The sequence below is a fragment of the Hyla sarda genome, chromosome 7, assembly GCF_029499605.1.
Source record: "Hyla sarda isolate aHylSar1 chromosome 7, aHylSar1.hap1, whole genome shotgun sequence".
Classification (NCBI taxonomy): domain Eukaryota; kingdom Metazoa; phylum Chordata; class Amphibia; order Anura; family Hylidae; genus Hyla; species Hyla sarda.
Genome location: NC_079195.1, coordinates 122490069 through 122513245, shown reverse-complemented (window position 1 = coordinate 122513245; position 23177 = coordinate 122490069). Strand labels below are relative to the sequence as shown.

Here is a 23177-nt window from a genome sequence, read left to right as displayed (position 1 = left end):
CCACTGTTCTGGCACCATAGGGGCTTCCTAAATGGGACATGCCCCCCAAAAACCCTTTCAGAAAAACTCACTCTCCAAAATCCCATTGTCGCTCCTTCCCTTCTGAGCCCTCTATTGCGCCCGCCGAACACTTTACATACACATATGAGGTATTTCCTTACTCGAGAGAAATTGGGTTACAAATTTTAGAGTGATTTCTCTCCTTTTACCCCTTGTAAAAATTCAAAAATTGGGTCTACAAGAAAATGCGAGTGTAAAAAATGAAGATTTAGAATTTTCTCCTTCACTTTGCTGCTATTCCTGTGAAACACCTAAAGGGTTAAAACACTTACTGAATGTCATTTTGAATACTTTGGGGGTGCAGTATTTATAATGGGGTCATTTATGGGGTATTTCTAATATGAAGACCCTTCAAATCCACTTCAAACCTGAACTGGGCCCTGAAAAATTACGATTTTGAAAATCTTTAGAAAAATTAGAAAATTGCTGCTGAACTTTGAAGCCCTCTGGTGTCTTCCAAAAGTAAAAACTTGTCAATTTTTTTATGCAAACACAAAGTAGACATATTGTATATGTGAATCAATATGTACCGTATATACTCGAGTATAAGCCGAGTTTTTCAGCACGATTTTTCGTGCTGAAAACACCCCCCTCGGCTTATACTCGAGTGAACTCCCCCACCCGCAGTGGTCTTCAACCTGCGGACCTCCAGAGGTTTCAAAACTACAACTCCCAGCAAGCCCGGGCAGCCATCGGCTGTCCGGGCTTGCTGGGAGTTGTAGTTTTGAAACCTCCGGAGGTCCGCAGGTTGAAGACCACTGCGGCCTTCAACATCATCCAGCCCCCTCTCACCCCCTTTAGTTCTGAGTACTCACCTCCGCTCTGCGCTGGTCCGGTCCTGCAGGGCTGTCCGGAGAGGAGGTGGTCCGGTGGGATAGTGGTTCCGGGCTGCTATCTTCACCGGGGGCGCCTCTTCTAAGCGCTTCGGGCCCGGCCTCAGAATAGTCACGTTGCCGTGACAACGACGCAGAGGTGCGTTCATTGCCAACGTACTTCTGCGTCATTGTCAAGGCAACGCCTCTATTCCGGGCCGGAAGCGCGGAGAAGAGGCGCCCCCCGGTGAAGATAGCAGCCCGGACCACCTCCTCTCCGGACAGCCCTGCAGGACCGGACCAGCGCCGAGCGGAGGTGAGTACTCAGAACTAAAGGGGGTGAGAGGGGGCTGGATGATGTTGAAGGCTGCAGTGGTCTTCAACCTGCGGACCTCCGGAGGTTTCAAAACTACAACTCCCAGCAAGCCCGGACAGCCGATGGCTGCCCGGGCTTGCTGGGAGTTGTAGTTTTGAAACCTCTGGAGGTCCGCAGGTTGAAGACCACTGAGGGCGAATGATGAGAAGAGGATGATGAAGGGGGGGGGGGATGATGAAGGGGGGGGTGTGGGATGATGAAGGGGGGGTGTGGGATGATTACAAGGGGATGATGAAGGGGGGATGTGTGGGATGATAAGGGGATGATGAAGGGGGGATGTGTGGGATGATGATAAGGGGATGATGATGAGGATGTTAATGACGGGTCTGGATGATGACAGGGGGGGATGAGGTATTTCCCACCCTAGGCTTATACTCCAGTCAATAACTTTTCCTGGGATTTTGGGTTGAAATTAGGGGTCTCGGCTTATACTCGGGTCGGCTTATACTCGAGTATATACGGTAATTTATTTGGAATATCCATTTTCCTTTCAAGCAGAGACTTTCAAAGTTAGAAAAATGCTAAATTTTCAAAAATTTCATGAAATTTTTAGATTTTTTACCAAAAAAGGATACAAATATCAGTGAAATTTTACCAACAACATAAAGTAGAATATGTCACGAAAAAACAATCTCGGAATCAGAATGATAAGTAAAAGCATCCCAGAGTTATTAATGTTTAAAGTGACAGTGGTCAGATTTTCAAAAAATGCCCAGGTCATGAAGGTGAAAATGGGCTGGGTCATGAAGGGGTTAAAGGGGTATTCCAGGCAAAAAAACTTTTTTTTATATATATCAACTGGCTCCGGAAAGTTAAACAGATTTGTAAATTACTTCTATTAAAAAATCTTAATCCTTCCAATAGTTATTAGCTTCTGAAGTTTTCTGTCTAACTGCTCAATGATGATGTCACGCTCATCATGCATATCCCTTGCATGATGGGAGAATATCCCCATAGGAGCTGGACAGCTCCCGGGACGCGAGTCATCAGAAAGCAGTTAGACAGAAAACGGCAACTCAACTTCAGAAGCTAATAACTATTGGAAGGATTAAGATTTTTTAATAGATGTAATTTACAAATCTGTTTAACTTTCCGGAGCCAGTTGATATATATAAAAAAAAAAAAAAGGTTTTTCCTGGAATACCCCTTTAAGTTAATTAGAGTATAGGGATAGCATCAGATGGAGACCAGGCGGCTGCAGAGTGATGCCAGCCCGGGCTCCACAATGGCGCCGACGACATATGTAATTTCACATTTCCCACTGTGTCCTGTGATCGGCCGGGACCTAGCAGCCAATCACGGGACCTGGCGGCAAATTTGATATTTCAGTACATATAGAAACTCTGCAGCGTCGTCTGCGGGAATCCGGGCTGGCATCACTCTGCAGCCGGGCTGGGAGATTTGCAGGAGCCGTCCCTGCCATCACTCAGTGCTGCGGTACACGCTGAGGGATGGGCAAGGATGGCTCCTGCACAACTCCTGGCCCGGCTGCAGTGTTATGTCAGCCTGGGCTCCCTTTGCTACGGTGCCGCGGAGTTTACTGTAATTTCAAATTTCCAGCGTCATATGCAATTACAATGATGATTCTGATCACCGCCGGCCAGAGAGCGGAGCACATTACCGCTAGCTTCTCTGGCTTGCAGAACTACAACTCCCAGCATGCCCTTAAAGGGCATGCTGGGAATTGTAGTTTTGCGGCGGAGGCCGGTGACAAGCTCATCACCTGCCGCACTACAACTCCCAGCATGTCCTTACTGCAAGGGCATGCTGGGAGTTGTAGATATTAGGGGTGTGAATCGCCAAGAATTTGGCGATTCGATTCGAATCGCGATACCAGTATATGTCTAGGTGACGATACATCGCGATATATCGCCCACCTGGGAGCATTCATAGATCCCAATAGACACCGCTGTCAGCTTTGACAGCGGCGATCTTGTACTCCGGTGATCACTTTTCTCATGTTATCCCGTCCGGGCTGCAAAATAAAATAAAACGCACTTTCTCTTACCTGCCAATGAGCCCGCGGAGCTCCGGTACAGTCCGGTACAGGTGTTCGGTCCCCGGGCTGTATTCTTCTTACTTCCTGTTAGTCCGGCACGTCACATGGAGCTTCAGCCTATCACCAGCGGAGGCGGGACATCGCTGCGGCCAGTGATAGGCTGAAGCTCCATGTGACGTGCCGGACTAACAGGAAGTAAGAAGAATACAGCCCGGGGACCGAACACCTGTACCGGAGCTCCGCGGGCTCGTTGGCAGGTAAGAAAAGTGTGTTTTATTAAAAATTCCACATCCCTAAAAGAATCGATTCAAAAATATTTTGAATCGATTCTGTATCGGCAAATGAAAAATCGCGATTATCGCGAGAATCGATTTTTTCTTACATCCCTAGTAGATATGCATTGGAGGGTAGGTGACAAGCTTGTCGCTCACCTGCACATCTCCCGCACCAAGTGACTACAACTCCCAGCATGTCCTTACTGTAAGGGCATGATGGGAGTTGTAGTTGTGCGGCACAGGAGATGCGCAGGCGGGTGACAATAAATGTATTAACCTATTTTTTTTTTTTTCTCATTTCAGATTCGGGTATCCTGTGGACTACTTCGGATTCGGTGGACTGCATCGATGACTAGCGTATTTTTTTGTTTTTTTTCCTCTGTTTAATGTGAATAAAATGGTTAATGAGGGCTTGTGGGGGAGTGTTTTTTTGGAATAAAAATTTTTTAAGTGACGTGTGTTATTTTTTATTTACTTGACAGGATTAGTAGTGGAAGCTGTCTTATAAACAGAGTACATTACTAAGCCTGGGCTTAGCGTTAGCCCCAAAAACAGCTAGCACTAACCCCCCAATTATTACCCCGATACCCACCGCCACAGGGGTTGTGGGAAGAGCAGGTACCAACAGGTCCAGAGCATCAAAAAAAAATGGAGCTCCTGGGCCTAGACGGTAACAGGCTGGCGTTATTTAGGCTGGGGAGGGCCAGTAACAATGGTCCTCGCCCAGCCTGGTAATGTCAGACTGTTGCTGCTTGATTTGTATTTGGCTGAAAAAAAAAAATACAGGGAACCCCATTTATACAAAAAAGCCCTCGTTAACCATTTTATTAACATTAAACAAAAAAAAAAAAAAAACGCTGGTCACCGTACGCCTCCAAATCTAAAGTAATCCACAGGATACTTGGATCTGAAATAAGAAGTAAAAAAAAATTCAAAAGTGATTCATTCAAAAGGTATTCAAAAGTGATTTATGGTTTTTTGCTTATGTAAGCCAAATTTATCAACCCCGTGATAGTATAATAAATGTGCCATACATAAGCAAAACTAAGGCAAAAAAATAAAATTTAAAATATGTCTACAGAACTCGCTTACCAAAGCAACCATGATAAATCTCCCCAATGTCCTCAATTATTTTTAGTCATGGTAAAGAAAAGCCCCAGAAAAAGTACCTATAAAAACACACACACACACACACACACACACGGCATTAAAAGCAACGGTATATAGGACTAATGTCATGCATGTACAATCAATATTACAGGGGTACTCTGCTCCCCAGTTTTGGAAACGTTTAGATCCTAATGTTGGGTGTGGGCTTCCGTGGTCACCCAGCCCCCCCCCCCATGCAAGTCTATGGGAAGGGGGCATGACGGCCGTCACGCCCCCTTCCCATAGGCTTGTATTTAGGGAGGAATGACTTCACGAGGGGCCGTGACGACCACTGGAGCATGCATCCAGCGTTTGGAATTAAATGTTCCGGATGCTGGGGAGCAGAGTACCCCTTTAAATGTAATTCACAGATATTATTGCACTGGGCCCAAAATAAATATCTGCTAGAATTATGTGTCCATAAATCCAAACAATGTATATAGATTTATGGTCAGAATATAAATAAATATTAACTCATGCATAATGCCAACATAATGCGTTGATATGCCAAAATACACATCAACGCACTGGCAGCAAAAAAAAATAAAATAAAAACTAACTTATTATTTCCATTTAAAATCCATACAAAGATAAAGTGGATGGTGCAGCAACAGATATGATCATGGTGAACAGTCTCCCTCTCCGACATGTCTACGACTAAGGCCCAGTTGGGTAGAAACATGTAAGAGAGAGGGAGACTCTTCACCATGATCATGTCTGTTGCTGCACTGTCCACTTTATCTTTGTATAGATTTTAAATGGAACCAATAAAAAGCTTTTTACTGCCAGTTCAGTCACGTGTATTTTGGACTATTGCTATCTACGGTTGGAGAGGACCAATCATATCCCATAGTTCAGCATCCATGCAGCAATAAGAGGCACTATGGTAGTCGAACAAATGCCCTCATGCAACCACATCTCATCCCCGCTCCCACTTGTAGGTAGGATGCCCCTAAAGGTAACCTACCCTCTGTAGTTAGGGTACCCTAAAGACATCCCCCCCCTCCCCTTCAATATCTTCCCTTGCTTCTAAGACGCCACAAGATGCCAGGAGACTGTTTACCTTTGGGACAGTGATGTTACGTATTGTACACATCTAAGAGGAAGACAAACATTCTCCCAGCCTCTAGTGGCATGACACGCCCTAGAGGAGGTCAAACCTTAGGACAGCGTTTCCCAACTAGGATGCCTCCAGATGTTGCAAAACTACAAATCCCAGCATGCCCGGACAGCCTTTGGCCTTCTTGTAGTTTGGCAAAACCTGGAGGCACTCTGGTTGGGAAACACTGCCTTAGGATGTGCTAGGACACCTGTGGCAGTGCTAAGCAACAGGCACCATAGCACATCCAGACGCCATCTAGCCCACTGGACTGCCATGACATCCCAATGGGAACCACTGATCCAGGGCCTGTCATCCCAATAGATCTTTAATAGCTCAGCACACCTTGTCTTAAATGCAATGCCCTTTAATTTCCTGGTGAGATCATTCCTCTTTATTAGGCCTATTATGATACAAGAACTTCGTATTGTTATTAGGGTTTTCAAGTGCAGTTATTATAGTGCACAGATCAGTCCACAACATACAAGGGCTGGATAAAAGAAAACTGCTGGTCAGAGAAGACACAATCATAACAGAAATGAATATTTTAGGTATACAGCAGTGGCTCAATGGTGAAAATGCCAGTTTCATAAAGAAGACACAAGCTTAGGCTGTGTTTACACCGGCATCGCCACACACCGCATAAAAATACTTTACATGTCAATATGTTTCTTTACAGACAAATGCAAATAAAAATGTCATGTTTGGGGTTTATTTTATTTTTTATCCGGACAGTATAGCATAGCGGCTACACGTTATTGCTCACCTGGCAGAACAGAAGCTAACCAGTGCCAACTAATGGCATTTATCATTGAAACAAATTCCACTGAAATAAAAGGGCATATTACTGGAGATGTTTTTCTGTGCAGACAACAGATTGAGCCTTTATTTCCTGGGCAGAACAGAGCACATGAACCGTGTACAGCGACACACACAGTGCACCAGCCGGGTGCTGCATATTCTGCTCCTATGGGGGCACCATAATCTCCTGTAGAAGCAAAGCTTCCGGAAGATATATCCCTCTACAACATAAGGCATGCCATGATTTATCTCTCAAGGATTCTTTTTAAGAATAAAATCTATATACCATATATACTCGAGCATAAGCCGACCCGAATATAAGCCGAGGCCCCTAATTTCACCCCAAAAACCCAGGAAAAGTTATTGACTCGACTATAAGCCTAGGGTGTGAAATACATCATCCCCCCCCCCCATGTCATCACCCCCCAGTAATCATCACCCCCCCCCCCCCCTTTCATCATCACTGCCTGTCAATCCCTTCAGTGGTCTTCAACCTGCGGACCTCCAGATGTTGCAAAACTACAACTCCCAGCATGCCCGGACACCCATCGGCTGTCCGGGCATGCTGGGAGTTGTAGTTTTTGAAACATCTGGAGGTCTGCAGGTTGAAGACCACTGCGGCCCTCGTCATCATCCAGACCCCCTTTAGTTTTCTACTCACCTCCCATCGGTGAGAAAGAAGGTTGAGCTGGTCCGGGCCTTCTATGCTGCAGGGACCGTCCGGTGGGGAGGGTTAGTCGTTCCGGGCTTTCCATTTTCACCAGGAGGTCCTCCTCTCATCTACAGCCCCGGACTAGTGACGTTGCCTTGACGACGACGCACAGGGACATTCATGCGCAAGAACATCCCTGTGCGTAGACATCAAGGCAGCGTCACTAGTGAGGGGCCGGGCCCGGAGTGGAGAAGAGCACCTCCCGGTGAAAATGGACAGTCCGGAACGACTAACCCTCCCCACCGGACGGTCCCTGCAGCATAGGAGGCCCGGACCAGCTCACCCTTCCTTCCCACCGAGGGGAGGAGAGTAGAAAACTAAAGGGGGGGGGGGGGGGTCTGGATGATGACGAAAGCCGCAGTGGTCTTCAACCTGCGGACCTCCGGATGTTTCAAAATCTACAACTCCCAGCATGCCCGGACAGCCATCGGCCATGCTGGAAGTTGTAGTTTTAAAACATCTGGAGGTCCGCAGGTTGAAGACCACTGAAGAGGTATTGACAGGCGGAGAGTTCACTTGAGTATAAGCCGAGGGGGGCATTTTCAGCACGAGAAATCGTGCTGAAAAACTCGACTTATACTCGAGTATATACGGTATGTGTCTCAGAGAATGGTCTCCAGAACTTTGTCTTCTGTATTACAGACATATAGAAAGTGGATGCTGAGATGGCACTGCTCAATCCGGCCATTAACTGGTTACCAGGTCCTCTATCATATAGTGAGCCAGCGGTGGTGCTAGGATGTAATATGAAGATAGGAATCAATGTACAAAACTGTGGAAATACCCAGAAATATATCCACACTCACCGCTCCATAAGCGACTCGATGCTCCTTAAACCGGGGCTGACCAGGGATACGGGCTGCAGAGATGAGGGGCGGCCTGAGGCCGGATGAAGCGCTTGTTTGTGCGAAAACACCGGTAGTTTGCCTCTGAGTGCCACTCATCTCTGCAGCCCGTATCCCCGATCAGCCCCGGTTTGAGGAGCATTGAGTCGCTTATGGTTCTGTATTACAGATCTGTCCTGTGCGCCAGTGTGAACAGCATCCAACTCCACTCAAATACACTCGATTTATTGCTTCAAACAAAAAGGAAAAGGGCAGAAACCTAAAAGTGGAATAAAATATAATCTGGCATTGAAAAGCCTTGCATCAAATTCCATAATGTCACCAGCACTTTCCCCCCTTTACAATCCAGTAGAACATTCTCTGGGCAGGAGAGGTGAATGTTGCTGGTGTATAGCACAGCTTTATCACATAAGGATCTGTTATGTCATTTATAACACGCTGACCGGACGCAGCCACATCTGCTTCTCATCAATGGGGTGGGATCACACTTGTATATTACTCTGCAACAAAACATAGGGGGGGAATTATCAAAAACCCAGAGGAAAAGTTGCTGAGTTTCCCATAGCAACCAGGTCGCTTTTATTTTTGAAAAGGCCTGTGAAAAATGAAAGAAGCAATCTGATTGGTTGCTATGGGCAACTCAGCAACTTTTCCTGTGGACAGGGTTTGAGAAATCCCCCCAGGAGGTGTGCTCCAGGTTTCACACACGTTCTAGACCACTAGCCTTGTGGGTTTACATACTGTTGGAATAAGTCCAGCCACAGACTATATAGACTAATGTTGGAACTTTATTTAAACTTTAAATATTCTGGGGGACATATTTAAGTGACCCCTCAGTGGACTCTTGTTCACCCACACTATAACCCAGTGTTTTGGGTTTGGCGCGGGTGAACAGACTGACAGTTTTCGTGTAACAGGTTTTCATAAATCTCCCCCTATGTGACAAAACAAAAGTATAGACAGGGTAAACATGGCACAAAAATGCCTCTTTTGGGCAGCATCAAATCCTGGGACTAGATTACAGGAGCTAATGTTCATCCATTTCCAATTCTGTGGCCTTGTATTCTTTCGGAATAGCTACCTATGTAACCAGGACACATTTACTTCATTCAATGGGGATCAAAATCTAACATCCTATCTCAGACAAACACATTATGGATGACTTCATTAGAATTAAAGGGGTACTCCACCCCTAGACATCTTATCCCCTATACGAAGGATAAGATGTCTGAATGCGGGGGTCCCGCTGCTGGGGACCCCTGCAATATAGCACGCAGCACCCACCTGTTACTGCTCCGGAAACGCTGGAGGGTATGGTTCCCGACCACGGGAACGGAAGTTCGTCACGTCTCCACCCCGTGTGACGTCACGCCCCACCCCCTCAATGCAAGTCTATGGGAGGGGGCGAGACGGCTGTAACAGGTGGGTGCTGCGTGCTATATTGCGGGGGTCCCCAGCGGCGGGATGCCTGCATTCAGACATCTTATCCTCTATCCTTTGGATAGGGGATAAGATGTCCAGGGGTGGAGTACCCCTTTAAATGTATTTGGAGTACCTGGAGGAAACCCACACAACCACAGGAGAACATATAAGGGGAGATTTAGGAAAACCTGTCCAAAGGAATAGTTGCTGAGATGCTACAGATCGTTTTTGAAAAGGCCTCTGCAAAATGAAAGAAGTGATCCGATTGGTTGCTATGGGCAACTATTCCTCTGGACAGGTTTTCATAAATCTCCCCCATGGACTTCAGGAAAATGTCTTAACTTAGGATGTCAGTACTGCAAGGAAACCAAGTGAGCCACTAAAGGCCACGTTCACACCACAGAATTTCAGTGCGGAATTCTGCATGGAGATTCCACCACAGCAGAGTCCTATTGAATTCAACAGGATTCTGCTGTGCTGTGCACATAGTGGAATTTCCGCGCCATTAGTTTTCGGTACAGGAATTCCGAATTCCGTGTCAACCGAAATAATGAACCTGTAAATTCTTTCTGCAGACTCTGCACGGAATGCATAGCTGTCTATGAGACGGCGCATTTCTGTGTGGTCCTAGCGCTGGCATATTGTGCCCCCAGTCTGCGGAATGTCCTCAGCCATTTTCCATGTTGGGAACATAGCCTAAGGCAGCAGAATGTCCAGATATCAGATTGTTACATGGTATCACTACTTTGTGGGAAAACATCTTTGTACAAATGTCAAACAAATGAATAAGCTCCTTCAAGCCTCCATGATCAATATTTTTCGTTGTGGGCTCTGAATATTATGAATCAGAGGAGCTGAACACACCAAGCGTCACCGGTATTCTCAGCTGAAAAATGAGGCCTTCCGACTACACTTGACATTTACAAGACGACCCTTACAGCATTTCAGAGCGTCAGATCTATAATGAATGACAGGTCCCTGTATACCATGAGCTCCAGAGCTAGAAGAAAACTTTATCCAATGCTGCTAATAGAGCAATAACCTGGACATCACTACAGATCCAGGGCCGTATATACAAACCCCTCTATAAGGAGGAGGAGGCAGCACCATTCAGCGTGACCTCCCCATGTTCTTCTATGAATCCAGGATGGTAACCTAACAGCAATGAATCACACGTGGAGCTGCCAGGATTTCTAGACTCTTTCCAACTCATACAAAAGGTTCCTGAAATGGGGCACAACAACACTGATCCAACACGTTACATTACAGCCTGGGTATTTGTTGTTCCATGTCCTGCCTACTAACATTTACTAGAACACCAGCCGCCTGCAAGATTTGGGAACCATCCAAAACAGGTTACCAGAGATTCTGTAGGACAAAGGAAGCTTCACAATGTAATAGCAAAGAGTCCACATGACAGCTTCCCGGCTCACAGGTCACGTGACAGGAGTCCATACATCGTCCACTGTACCTAGGGACATGTCTCCGACCGAGCCAGCCAGAACAGCAGCCATAGCTTCCAGTATGATCAGGCTGAGCTCACTGCATTTTTGTCTCAGTTATGCTACATTTAACTGTATAAAAATCCGTAGCCAACTACACTATAGTGTATGGCACAACAACCAACTATATGGCAGGATCCATTTTAGCGTCCATTAACGTAGACTTTTTTTTTCCTATTTAAGTGTATGTTAAAGTGCGTATCTTAAAACGAAAACAAAAAAGCAGTGTGCTGCCAGCCTAAGGTGTATCGTTCCCCCATATTATACTGTAGCAGTGACAGCTGAAGGGTGTTTATACACAACAGCATCTGCCTGTATGTCATATCATGTACAAACATGTCAGCAGACACCAGTGGGTAAACACGGTGCCAGTATGGGTTACATAAGGGAGGCACAATATTAAGGTTCTCTACAAGACACTGCTGGAGAATCTCAGGAACAACCCACAAGTCTCATCAGTCTTCTTCTTGTTCTCATTTCTGGCTGTGGCTGACACCTTCACAGGTCTCAGATTTCTAGATCCAGAAGAATTCGCTTCAGGGCCTTCACCAGCCATACATTACAGCGAGGCTCCACCTGCTCTGCCAGCTTAACCCCTACACTTGGGGGAATTGGATTGTATAAAATGTTCTCCTTCTGTGACCCCCACTTACACGCCTGCGTGCCGGCCGCCATGCCCCACCACCAATTACACGCCTGCGTGCCGCCATCCCCCACCACCACGTACACGCCTGCGTGCCCCCCACCACCACGTACACGCCTGCGTGCCCCCCACCACCACGTACACGCCTGCGTGCCCCCCACCACCACGTACACGCCTGCGTGCCCCCCACCACCACGTACACGCCTGCGTGCCCCCCACCACCACGTACACGCCTGCGTGCCCCCCACCACCACGTACACGCCTGCGTGCCCCCCACCACCACGTACACGCCTGCGTGCCGCCATCCACCACGTACACGCCTGCGTGCCCCCCACCACCACGTACACGCCTGCGTGCCGCCATCCACCACGTACACGCCTGCGTGCCCCCCACCACCACGTACACGCCTGCGTGCCGCCCACCACCACGTACACGCCTGCGTGCCGCCATCCACCACGTACACGCCTGCGTGCCGCCATCCACCACGTACACGCCTGCGTGCCGCCATCCACCACGTACACGCCTGCGTGCCGCCATCCACCACGTACACGCCTGCGTGCCGCCATCCACCACGTACACGCCTGCGTGCCGCCATCCACCACGTACACGCCTGCGTGCCGCCATCCACCACGTACACGCCTGCGTGCCGCCATCCACCACGTACACGCCTGCGTGCCGCCATCCACCACGTACACGCCTGCGTGCCGCCATCCACCACGTACACGCCTGCGTGCCGCCATCCACCACGTACACGCCTGCGTGCCGCCATCCACCACGTACACGCCTGCGTGCCGCCATCCACCACGTACACGCCTGCGTGCCGCCATCCACCACGTACACGCCTGCGTGCCGCCATCCACCACGTACACGCCTGCGTGCCGCCATCCACCACGTACACGCCTGCGTGCCGCCATCCACCACGTACACGCCTGCGTGCCGCCATCCACCACGTACACGCCTGCGTGCCGCCATCCACCACGTACACGCCTGCGTGCCGCCATCCACCACGTACACGCCTGCGTGCCGCCATCCACCACGTACACGCCTGCGTGCCGCCATCCACCACGTACACGCCTGCGTGCCGCCATCCACCACGTACACGCCTGCGTGCCGCCATCCACCACGTACACGCCTGCGTGCCGCCATCCACCACGTACACGCCTGCGTGCCGCCATCCACCACGTACACGCCTGCGTGCCGCCATCCCCCCCACCACCACGTACACGCCTGCGTGCCGCCACCCCCCCAGTACACGCCTGTGTACTGCCACCCCCCCCCCCACCACCACGCCTGCGTGTCGCCATCCCCCCCCCCCACCACCACCACCACGTACACGCCTGCGTTCCGCCATCCCCCCACCACCACGCCTGCGTGTCGCCATCCCCCCCCCCCCCACCACCACCACCACGTACACGCCTGCGTTCCGCCATCCCCCCACCACCACCACGTACACGCCTGCGTGCCGCCATCCCCCCCACCACCACCACGTACACGCCTGCGTGCCGCTATCCCCCCCACCAAATACACGCCTGCGTGCCGCCATCTCCCCACCAAATACACGCCTGCGTGCCGCCATCTCCCCACCAAATACACGCCTGCGTGCCGCCATCTCCCCACCAAATACACGCCTGCGTGCCGCCATCCCCCCACCAAATACACGCCTGCGTGCCGCCATCCCCCCACCACATACACGCCTGCGTACTGCCACCACCACGTACACGCCTGCGTGCCGCCATCCCCACGTACACGCCTGCGTGCCGCCATCCCCCCCCCCCCCCCCCCCACAGTCACCACAGATAAGAAATCATTACATTTATATGGCCGAAATGTCAGTAGAAGACTCTTACAATCTAGAGGTCTTATGATTTTATATACATACTGTCATCACCCCCCATGAATAATTCTGGACATCCACAAAGTGTTTGGACCTGCACATTCCAGTATAAGACATTGATGTACTATCAACTTAAAGAGGACCTCTAACTTGTAACATTTCAGGTATTGTTCCCCCCCCCCACCCCCATAAAATACAAAGGAACAAGACATTTACCCATCTGTCCTCTATTTCTTTGATACCTCACCAGATGACTGAGTCGTCCCCTCTAACCACAGTACATGGATGTAAATGACCTGTCTACTAGTGTCTGTCATCATATATACCAGTGCTGTGCTCGGACTCTTCTTGTCAGTTCTGTGACCACTCTTATGGGATGGAGAGCCCCTTTATCTCCTCAGGTCACAATTCTCTCCGTTCTGTGACCACTCTTATGGGATGGAGAGCCCCTTTATCCCCTCAGGTCCCAATTCTCTCCGTTCTGTGAGCACCCTTATGGGATGGAGAGCCCCTTTATCCCCTCAGGTCCCAATTCTCTCCGTTCTGTGACCACTCTTATGGGATGGAGAGCCCCTTTATCCCCTCAGGTCCCAATTCTCTCCGTTCTGTGAGCACTCTTATGGGATGGAGAGCCCCTTTATCCCCTCAGGTCCCAATTCTCTCCGTTCTGTGACCACTCTTATGGGATGGAGATCCCCTTTATCCCCTCAGGACACAATTCTCTCCATTCTGTGACCACTCTTATGGGATGGAGAGCCCCTTTATCCCCTCAGGTCACAATTCTCTCAATTCTGTGACCACTCTTATGGGATGGAGAGCCCCTTTATCCCCTCAGGTCACAATTCTCTCCGTTCTGTGACCACTCTTATGGGATGGAGAGCCCCTTTATCCCCTCAGGTCACAATTTTCTCCATTCTGTGAGCACTCTTATGGGATGGAGAGCCCCTTTATCCCCTCAGGTCACAATTCTCTCCATTCTGTGACCACTCTTATGGGATGGAGATCCCCTTTATCCTAAGGTCACAATTCTCTCTGTTCTGTGACCACTCTTATGGGATGGAGATCCCCTTTATCCTAAGGTCACAATTCTCTCCATTCTGTGACCACTCTTATGGGATGGAGATCCCCTTTATCCTAAGGTCACAATTCTCTCTGTTCTGTGACCACTCTTATGGGATGGAGAGCCCCTTTATCCCCTCAGGTCACAATTCTCTCTGTTCTGTAACCACTCTTATGGGATGGAGATCCCCTTTATCCTAAGGTCACAATTCTCTCTGTTCTGTGACCACTCTTATGGGATGGAGAGCCCCTTTATCCCCTCAGGTCACAATTCTCTCTGTTCTGTAACCACTCTTATGGGATGGAGATCCCCTTTATCCTAAGGTCACAATTCTCTCTGTTCTGTGACCACTCTTATGGGATGGAGAGCCCCTTTATCTCCTCAGGTCACAATTCTCCGTTCTGTGACCACTCTTATGGGATGGAGAGCCCCTTTATCCCCTGTCCAGTTGTCTGTAACCTGACCTAAACTGGGGGTCCTAGCCCGCCCTGCACACTCATCCCACTATGTAGCAGAGCCCAGCGGGTTAACTATGAAAAGCCTCCTGGTGAGCGGTCCTGCCAAATGACAAACTCGGCACTGCTACATGGATTGAGCCAGAGCTGCTCCATGTGTAACCGTAGCTGCCTCAGCCCGGTCAGCGCTCCCCGGCGTCCCCCTCCTCTTCCCGGAGCACACACAGAAGGTAGCGCGGCGTTACCTGCGGTCAGTCCGGGCTCCTCCACCTTCCCCTCGGGTCAGGACGTGCAGCAGCCCAGGATCCGGGAAAGCAAGTCCTCGGAAGGCAGGAAGTTGATGGAGAAATCCCTCCCCCAGCCGGTAGTGTCTCCTTAGGTTCTCCGCCCCGGTGACCCTGGTCTTCCCGCCCCAGCCTTTACCAGTGTCCGGGAACCGGCTCTTCTAGTCTCCCGGCCTCCGCCAACCCGGGAGCGAGCTGCAGTAGCGCTCAGCGCGGCAACAATAACAGCGGCCCCCGCCTCCCCCCGCTCCCCGGAGACACCGCCTCCAGTCCGGGCCCGCCCCGGGACCTCAGCTCTGCCCACCCCTGCCAGGACTGACGGCTGGGACCACTGAGCGTATGGGAGGGTGTACATGTATACAGGGGGCACATACATGAATACAATATGTACATACAGGAGGGTATACATGTATACAGGGGGCACATACATGGATACAATATGTACATACAGGAGGGTATACATGTATACAGGGGGGGCACATACATGGATACAATATGTACATACAGGAGGGTATACATGTATACAGGGGGGGCACATACATGGATACAATATGTACATACAGGAGGGTATACATGTATACAGGGGGCACATACATGGATACAATCTGTATATAAAGGAGGGTGTACATGTATACAGGGGGCACATACATGGATACAATATGTACATACAGGAGGGTATACATGTATACAGGGGGCACATACATGAATACAATATGTACATACAGGAGGGTATACATGTATACAGGGGGCACATACATGGATACAATGTGTACATACAGGAGGGTATACATGTATACAGGGGGGGCACATACATGGATACAATCTGTACATACAGGAGGGTATACATGTATACAGGGGGCACATACATGGATACAATCTGTATATAAAGGAGGGTGTACATGTATACAGGGGGCACATACATGGATACAATATGTACATACAGGAGGGTATACATGTATACAGGGGGCACATACATGAATACAATATGTACATACAGGAGGGTATACATGTATACAGGGGGCACATACATGAATACAATATGTACATACAGGAGGGTATACATGTATACAGGGGGGGCACATACATGGATACAATCTGTACATACAGGAGGGTATACATGTATACAGGGGGCACATACATGGATACAAGTCTGTACATACAGGAGGGTATACATGTATACAGGGGGCACATACATGGATACAATATGTACATACAGGAGGGTATACATGTATACAAGGGGGCACATACATGGATACAATATGTACATACAGGAGGGTATACATGTATACAGGGGGCACATACATGGATACAATCTGTACATAAAGGAGGGTATACATGTATACAGGGGGCACATACATGGATACAATATGTACATACAGGAGGGTATACAGGGGGCACATACATGGATACAAGTCTGTACATACAGGAGGGTATACATGTATACAGGGGGCACATACATGGATACAAGTCTGTACATACAGGAGGGTATACAGGGGGCACATACATGGATACAAGTCTGTACATAAAGTAGGGTATACATGTATACAGGGGGCACATACATGGATACAATCTGTACATGAAGGAGGGTATACATGTATACAGGGGGCACATACATGGATACAATCTGTACATAAAGGAGGGTATACATGTATACAGGGGGCACATACATGGATACAATCTGTACATACAGGAGGGTATACATGTATACAAGGGGCACATACATGGATACAAGTCTGTACATACAGGAGGGTATACAGGGGGCACATACATGGATACAAGTCTGTACATAAAGGAGGGTATACATGTATACAGGGGGCACATACATGGATACAATCTGTACATGAAGGAGGGTATACATGTATACAGGGGGCACATACATGGATACAATCTGTACATAAAGGAGGGTATACATGTATACAGGGGGCACATACATGGATACAATCTGTTCATACAGGAGGGTATACATGTATACAGGGGGCACATACATGGATACAATATGTACATACAGGAGGGTATACATGTATACAGGGGGCACATACATGAATACAATATGTTCATACAGGAGGGTATACATGTATACAGGGGGCACATACATGGATACAATATGTACATACAGGAGGGTATACATGTATACAGGGGGCACATACATGGATACAATATGTACATACAGGAGGGTATACATGTATACAGGGGGCACATACATGGATACAATCTGTACATGAAGGAGGGTATACATGTATACAGGGGGCACATACATGGATACAATATGTACATACAGGAGGGTATACGTGTATACAGGGGGCACATACATGGATACAATCTGTACATGAAGGAGGGTATACATGTATACAGGGGGCACATACATGGATACAAGTCTGTACATACAGGAGGGTATACATGGGACACATACATGGATACAATGGCCCTCATTTACTATTCTAAACCCGACTTGTTTTGTCGTTTTTTTTTGTCGCATCTTTGTCTGCGCCATGTCGCAGACATCCTGCGCCAGTCTGCGACACGATGCAACATTTTTTCCCGTCGGACCCGATGTGGATTCTCCCAAACCCGAAAAAGGGGCGTTACCCAACATTTCTGAGCTTTCCCACGTATTTATTAAGGTTTCCAACCCGAATTTGTTGAATTGTGGACTTTTTCCCGACAGCTCAGAGGAGTTGGAAACCAAAACCAACAAAACCCACGTGCGACAAACAGGATGCGACATAATAATAAATACCAGGGGAAAAAAGCAGTCGGGTAAGAAAGCAACATAGACTTACAACCCGATTTTCTTAGTAAATGAGGGCCAATATGTACATACAGGAGGGTATACATGTATACAGGGGGCACATACATGGATACAATCTGTACATGAAGGACGGGTATACATGTATACAGGGGGCACATACATGGATACAATATGTACATACAGGAGGGTATACATGTATACAGGGGGCACATACATGGATACAATCTGTACATGAAGGAGGGTATACATGTATACAGGGGGCACATACATGGATACAAGTCTGTACATACAGGAGGGTATACATGTATACAGGGGGCACATACATGGATACAATCTGTACATAAATGAGGGTATACATGTATACAGGGGGCACATACATGGATACAAGTCTATACATACAGGAGGGTATACAGTACATGTATACAGGGGGGCACATACATGGATACAATCTGTACATACAGGAGGACATACAGGGGTCACATACATGGATACAATCTGTACATACAGGAGGGTATACATGTATACAGGGGGCACATACATGGATACAAGTCTGTACATACAGGAGGGTATACAGGGGGCACATACATGGATACAAGTCTGTACATAAAGTAGGGTATACATGTATACAGGGGGCACATACATGGATACAATCTGTACATGAAGGAGGGTATACATGTATACAGGGGGCACATACATGGATACAATCTGTACATAAAGGAGGGTATACATGTATACAGGGGGCACATACATGGATACAATCTGTACATACAGGAGGGTATACATGTATACAGGGGGCACATACATGGATACAATATGTACATACAGGAGGGTATACATGTATACAAGGGGCACATACATGGATACAAGTCTGTACATACAGGAGGGTATACAGGGGGCACATACATGGATACAATCTGTACATGAAGGAGGGTATACATGTATACAGGGGGCACATACATGGATACAATCTGTACATAAAGGAGGGTATACATGTATACAGGGGGCACATACATGGATACAATCTGTTCATACAGGAGGGTATACATGTATACAGGGGGCACATACATGGATACAATATGTACATACAGGAGGGTATACATGTATACAGGGGGCACATACATGGATACAATATGTACATACAGGAGGGTATACATGTATACAGGGGGCACATACATGGATACAATCTGTACATGAAGGAGGGTATACATGTATACAGGGGGCACATACATGGATACAATATGTACATACAGGAGGGTATACATGTATACAGGGGGCACATACATGGATACAATCTGTACATGAAGGAGGGTATACATGTATACAGGGGGCACATACATGGATACAAGTCTGTACATACAGGAGGGTATACATGTATACAGGGGGCACATACATGGATACAATATGTACATACAGGAGGGTATACATGTATACAGGGGGCACATACATGGATACAAGTCTGTACATACAGGAGGGTATACATGGGACACATACATGGATACAATGGCCCTCATTTACTATTCTAAACCCGACTTGTTTTGTGGGTTTTTTTTGTCGCATCTTTGTCTGCGCCATGTCGCAGACATCCTGCGCCAGTCTGCGACACGATGCAACATTTTTTCCCGTCGGACCCGATGTGGATTCTCCCAAACCCGAAAAAGGGGCGTTACCCAACATTTCTGAGCTTTCCCACGTATTTATTAAGGTTTCCAACCCGAATTTGTTGAATTGTGGACTTTTTCCCGACAGCTCAGAGGAGTTGGAAACCAAAACCAACAAAACCCACGTGCGACAAACAGGATGCGACATAATAATAAATACCAGGGGAAAAAAGCAGTCGGGTAAGAAAGCAACATAGACTTACAACCCGATTTTCTTAGTAAATGAGGGCCAATATGTACATACAGGAGGGTATACATGTATACAATCTGTACATGAAGGAGGGTATACATGTATACAGGGGGCACATACATGGATACAATATGTACATACAGGAGGGTATACATGTATACAGGGGGCACATACATGGATACAATCTGTACATGAAGGAGGGTATACATGTATACAGGGGGCACATACATGGATACAAGTCTGTACATACAGGAGGGTATACATGTATACAGGGGGCACATACATGGATACAATCTGTACATAAATGAGGGTATACATGTATACAGGGGGCACATACATGGATACAAGTCTATACATACAGGAGGGTATACAGTACATGTATACAGGGGGGCACATACATGGATACAATCTGTACATACAGGAGGGTATACAGGGGTCACATACATGGATACAATCTGTACATACAGGAGGGTATACATGTATACAGGGGGCACATACTTGGATACAATCTGTACATACAGGAGGGTACATATATGGATACAAGTCTATACATACAGGAGGTTATACATGTATACAGGGGGCACATACATGGATACAATCTGTACATACAGGAGGGTATACATGTATACAGGGGGCACATACATGGATACAATCTGTACATAAAGAAGGGTATACATGTATATAGGGGGCAAATACATGGATACAATCTGTACATACAGGAGGGTATACATGTATACAGGGGGCACATACATGGATACAAGTCTGTACATACAGGAGGGTATACATGTATACAGGGGGCACATACATGGATACAATCTGTACATAAAGGAGGGTATACATGTATACAGAGGGCACATACATGGATACAATCTGTACATACACTAGAGTATACATGTATACAGGGGGCACATACATGGATACAATCTGTACATAAAGGAGAGTATACATGTATACAGGGGGCACATACATGGATACAGGTCTGTACATACAGGAGGGTATACATGTATACAGTGGGCACATACATGGATACAATCTGTACATACAGGAGGGTATACATGTATACAGGGGGCACATACATGGATACAGGTCTGTACATACAGGAGGGTATACATGTATACAGGGGGCACATACATGGATACAATCTGTACATACAGGAGGGTATACATGTATACAGGGGGCACATACATGGATACAATCTGTACATACAGGAGGGTATACATGTATACAGGGGGCACATACATGGATACAATCTGTACATAAAGGAGGGTATACATGTATACAGGGGGCACATACATGGATACAAGTCTGTACATACAGGAGGGTATACATGTATACAAGGGGGCACATACATGGATACAATCTGTACATACACGAGAGTATACATGTATACAGGGGGCACATACATGGATACAATCTGTACATAAAGGAGGGTATACATGTATACAGGGGGCACATACATGGATACAGATCTGTACATACAGGAGGGTATACATGTATACAGGAGGCACATACATGGATACAAGTCTACATACACGAGAGTATACATGTATACAAGGGGCACATGCATGGATACAATCTGTACATAAAGAAGGGTATACATGTATATAGGGGGCAAATACATGGATACAATCTGTACATACAGGAGGGTATACATGTATACAGGGGGCACATACATGGATACAAGTCTGTACATACAGGAGGGTATACATGTATACAGGGGGCACATACATGGATACAATCTGTACATAAAGGAGGGTATACATGTATACAGAGGGCACATACATGGATACAATCTGTACATACACTAGAGTATACATGTATACAGGGGGCACATACATGGATACAATCTGTACATAAAGGAGAGTATACATGTATACAGGGGGCACATACATGGATACAGGTCTGTACATACAGGAGGGTATACATGTATACAGTGGGCACATACATGGATACAATCTGTACATACAGGAGGGTATACATGTATACAGGGGGCACATACATGGATACAGGTCTGTACATACAGGAGGGTATACATGTATACAGGGGGCACATACATGGATACAATCTGTACATACAGGAGGGTATACATGTATACAGGGGGCACATACATGGATACAATCTGTACATAAAGGAGGGTATACATGTATACAGGGGGCACATACATGGATACAATCTGTACATAAAGGAGGGTATACATGTATACAGGGGGCACATACATGGATACAAGTCTGTACATACAGGAGGGTATACATGGGGCACATACATGGATACAAGTCTATACATACAGGAGGGTATACATGTATACAGGGGGCACATACATGGATACAAGTCTGTACATACAGGAGGGTATACATGTATACAGGGGGCACATACATGGATACAATCTATACATACAGGAGGGTATACATGTATACAGGAGGGTACATATATGGATATAAGTCTACATACAGGATGGTATACAGGGGGCACATACATGGATACAAGTCTGTACATACAGGAGGGTATACATGTATACAGGGGCACATACATGGATACAAGTCTGTACATACAGGAGGGGATACATGTATACAGGGGCACATACATGGATACAATCTATACATACAGGATGGTATACATGTATACAGGGGGCACATACATGGATACAATCTGTACATACAGGAGGGTATACATGTATACAGGAGGGTACATATATGGATAAAAGTCTGTACATACAGGAGGGTATACATGTATACAGGGGGCACATACATGGATACAATCTGTACATACAGGAGGGTATACATGTATACAGGAGGGTACATATATGGATACAAGTCTGTACATACAAGAGGTTGTACATGTATACAGGAGGGCACATACATTGATACAAGTCTGTACATACTGGAGGGTGTACATGTATACAGGAGGGTACATACATGGATACAAGTCTATACATACAGGAGGGTATACATGTATACAGGAGGGTACATATATGGATACAATCTGTACATACAGGAGGGTGTACATGTATACAGGAGGGTACATACATGAATACAAGTCTGTACATACAGGAGGATATACATGTATACAGGAGGGTACATATATGGATACAAGTCTGTACATACAGGAGGATATACATGTATACAGGAGGGTACATACATGAATACAAGTCTGTACATACAGGAGGATATAGTGCCGACATGTATACTGTCTGTTATCTCTTGTACATGCTGCAGCATTGTAGTACATATGAGCTGTATGTTCTCATCATGCAAC

At 47.2% G+C, this 23177-nt stretch overlaps 1 protein-coding gene across 1 annotated transcript in view; it reads right to left on the bottom strand.

Annotated features, from left to right (window-relative positions):
- The window catches only part of NDST2 (N-deacetylase and N-sulfotransferase 2), a 173109-nt gene extending 157553 nt beyond the window's left edge, over window positions 1-15556 (bottom strand). The window contains exon 1 of the mRNA XM_056530639.1: window positions 15290-15556. The gene's annotated coding sequence lies outside the window, so the exon portion shown is untranslated. The remainder of the gene's footprint in view (window positions 1-15289) is intronic.
- Between the last annotated feature and the right edge of the window lie 7621 nt (window positions 15557-23177).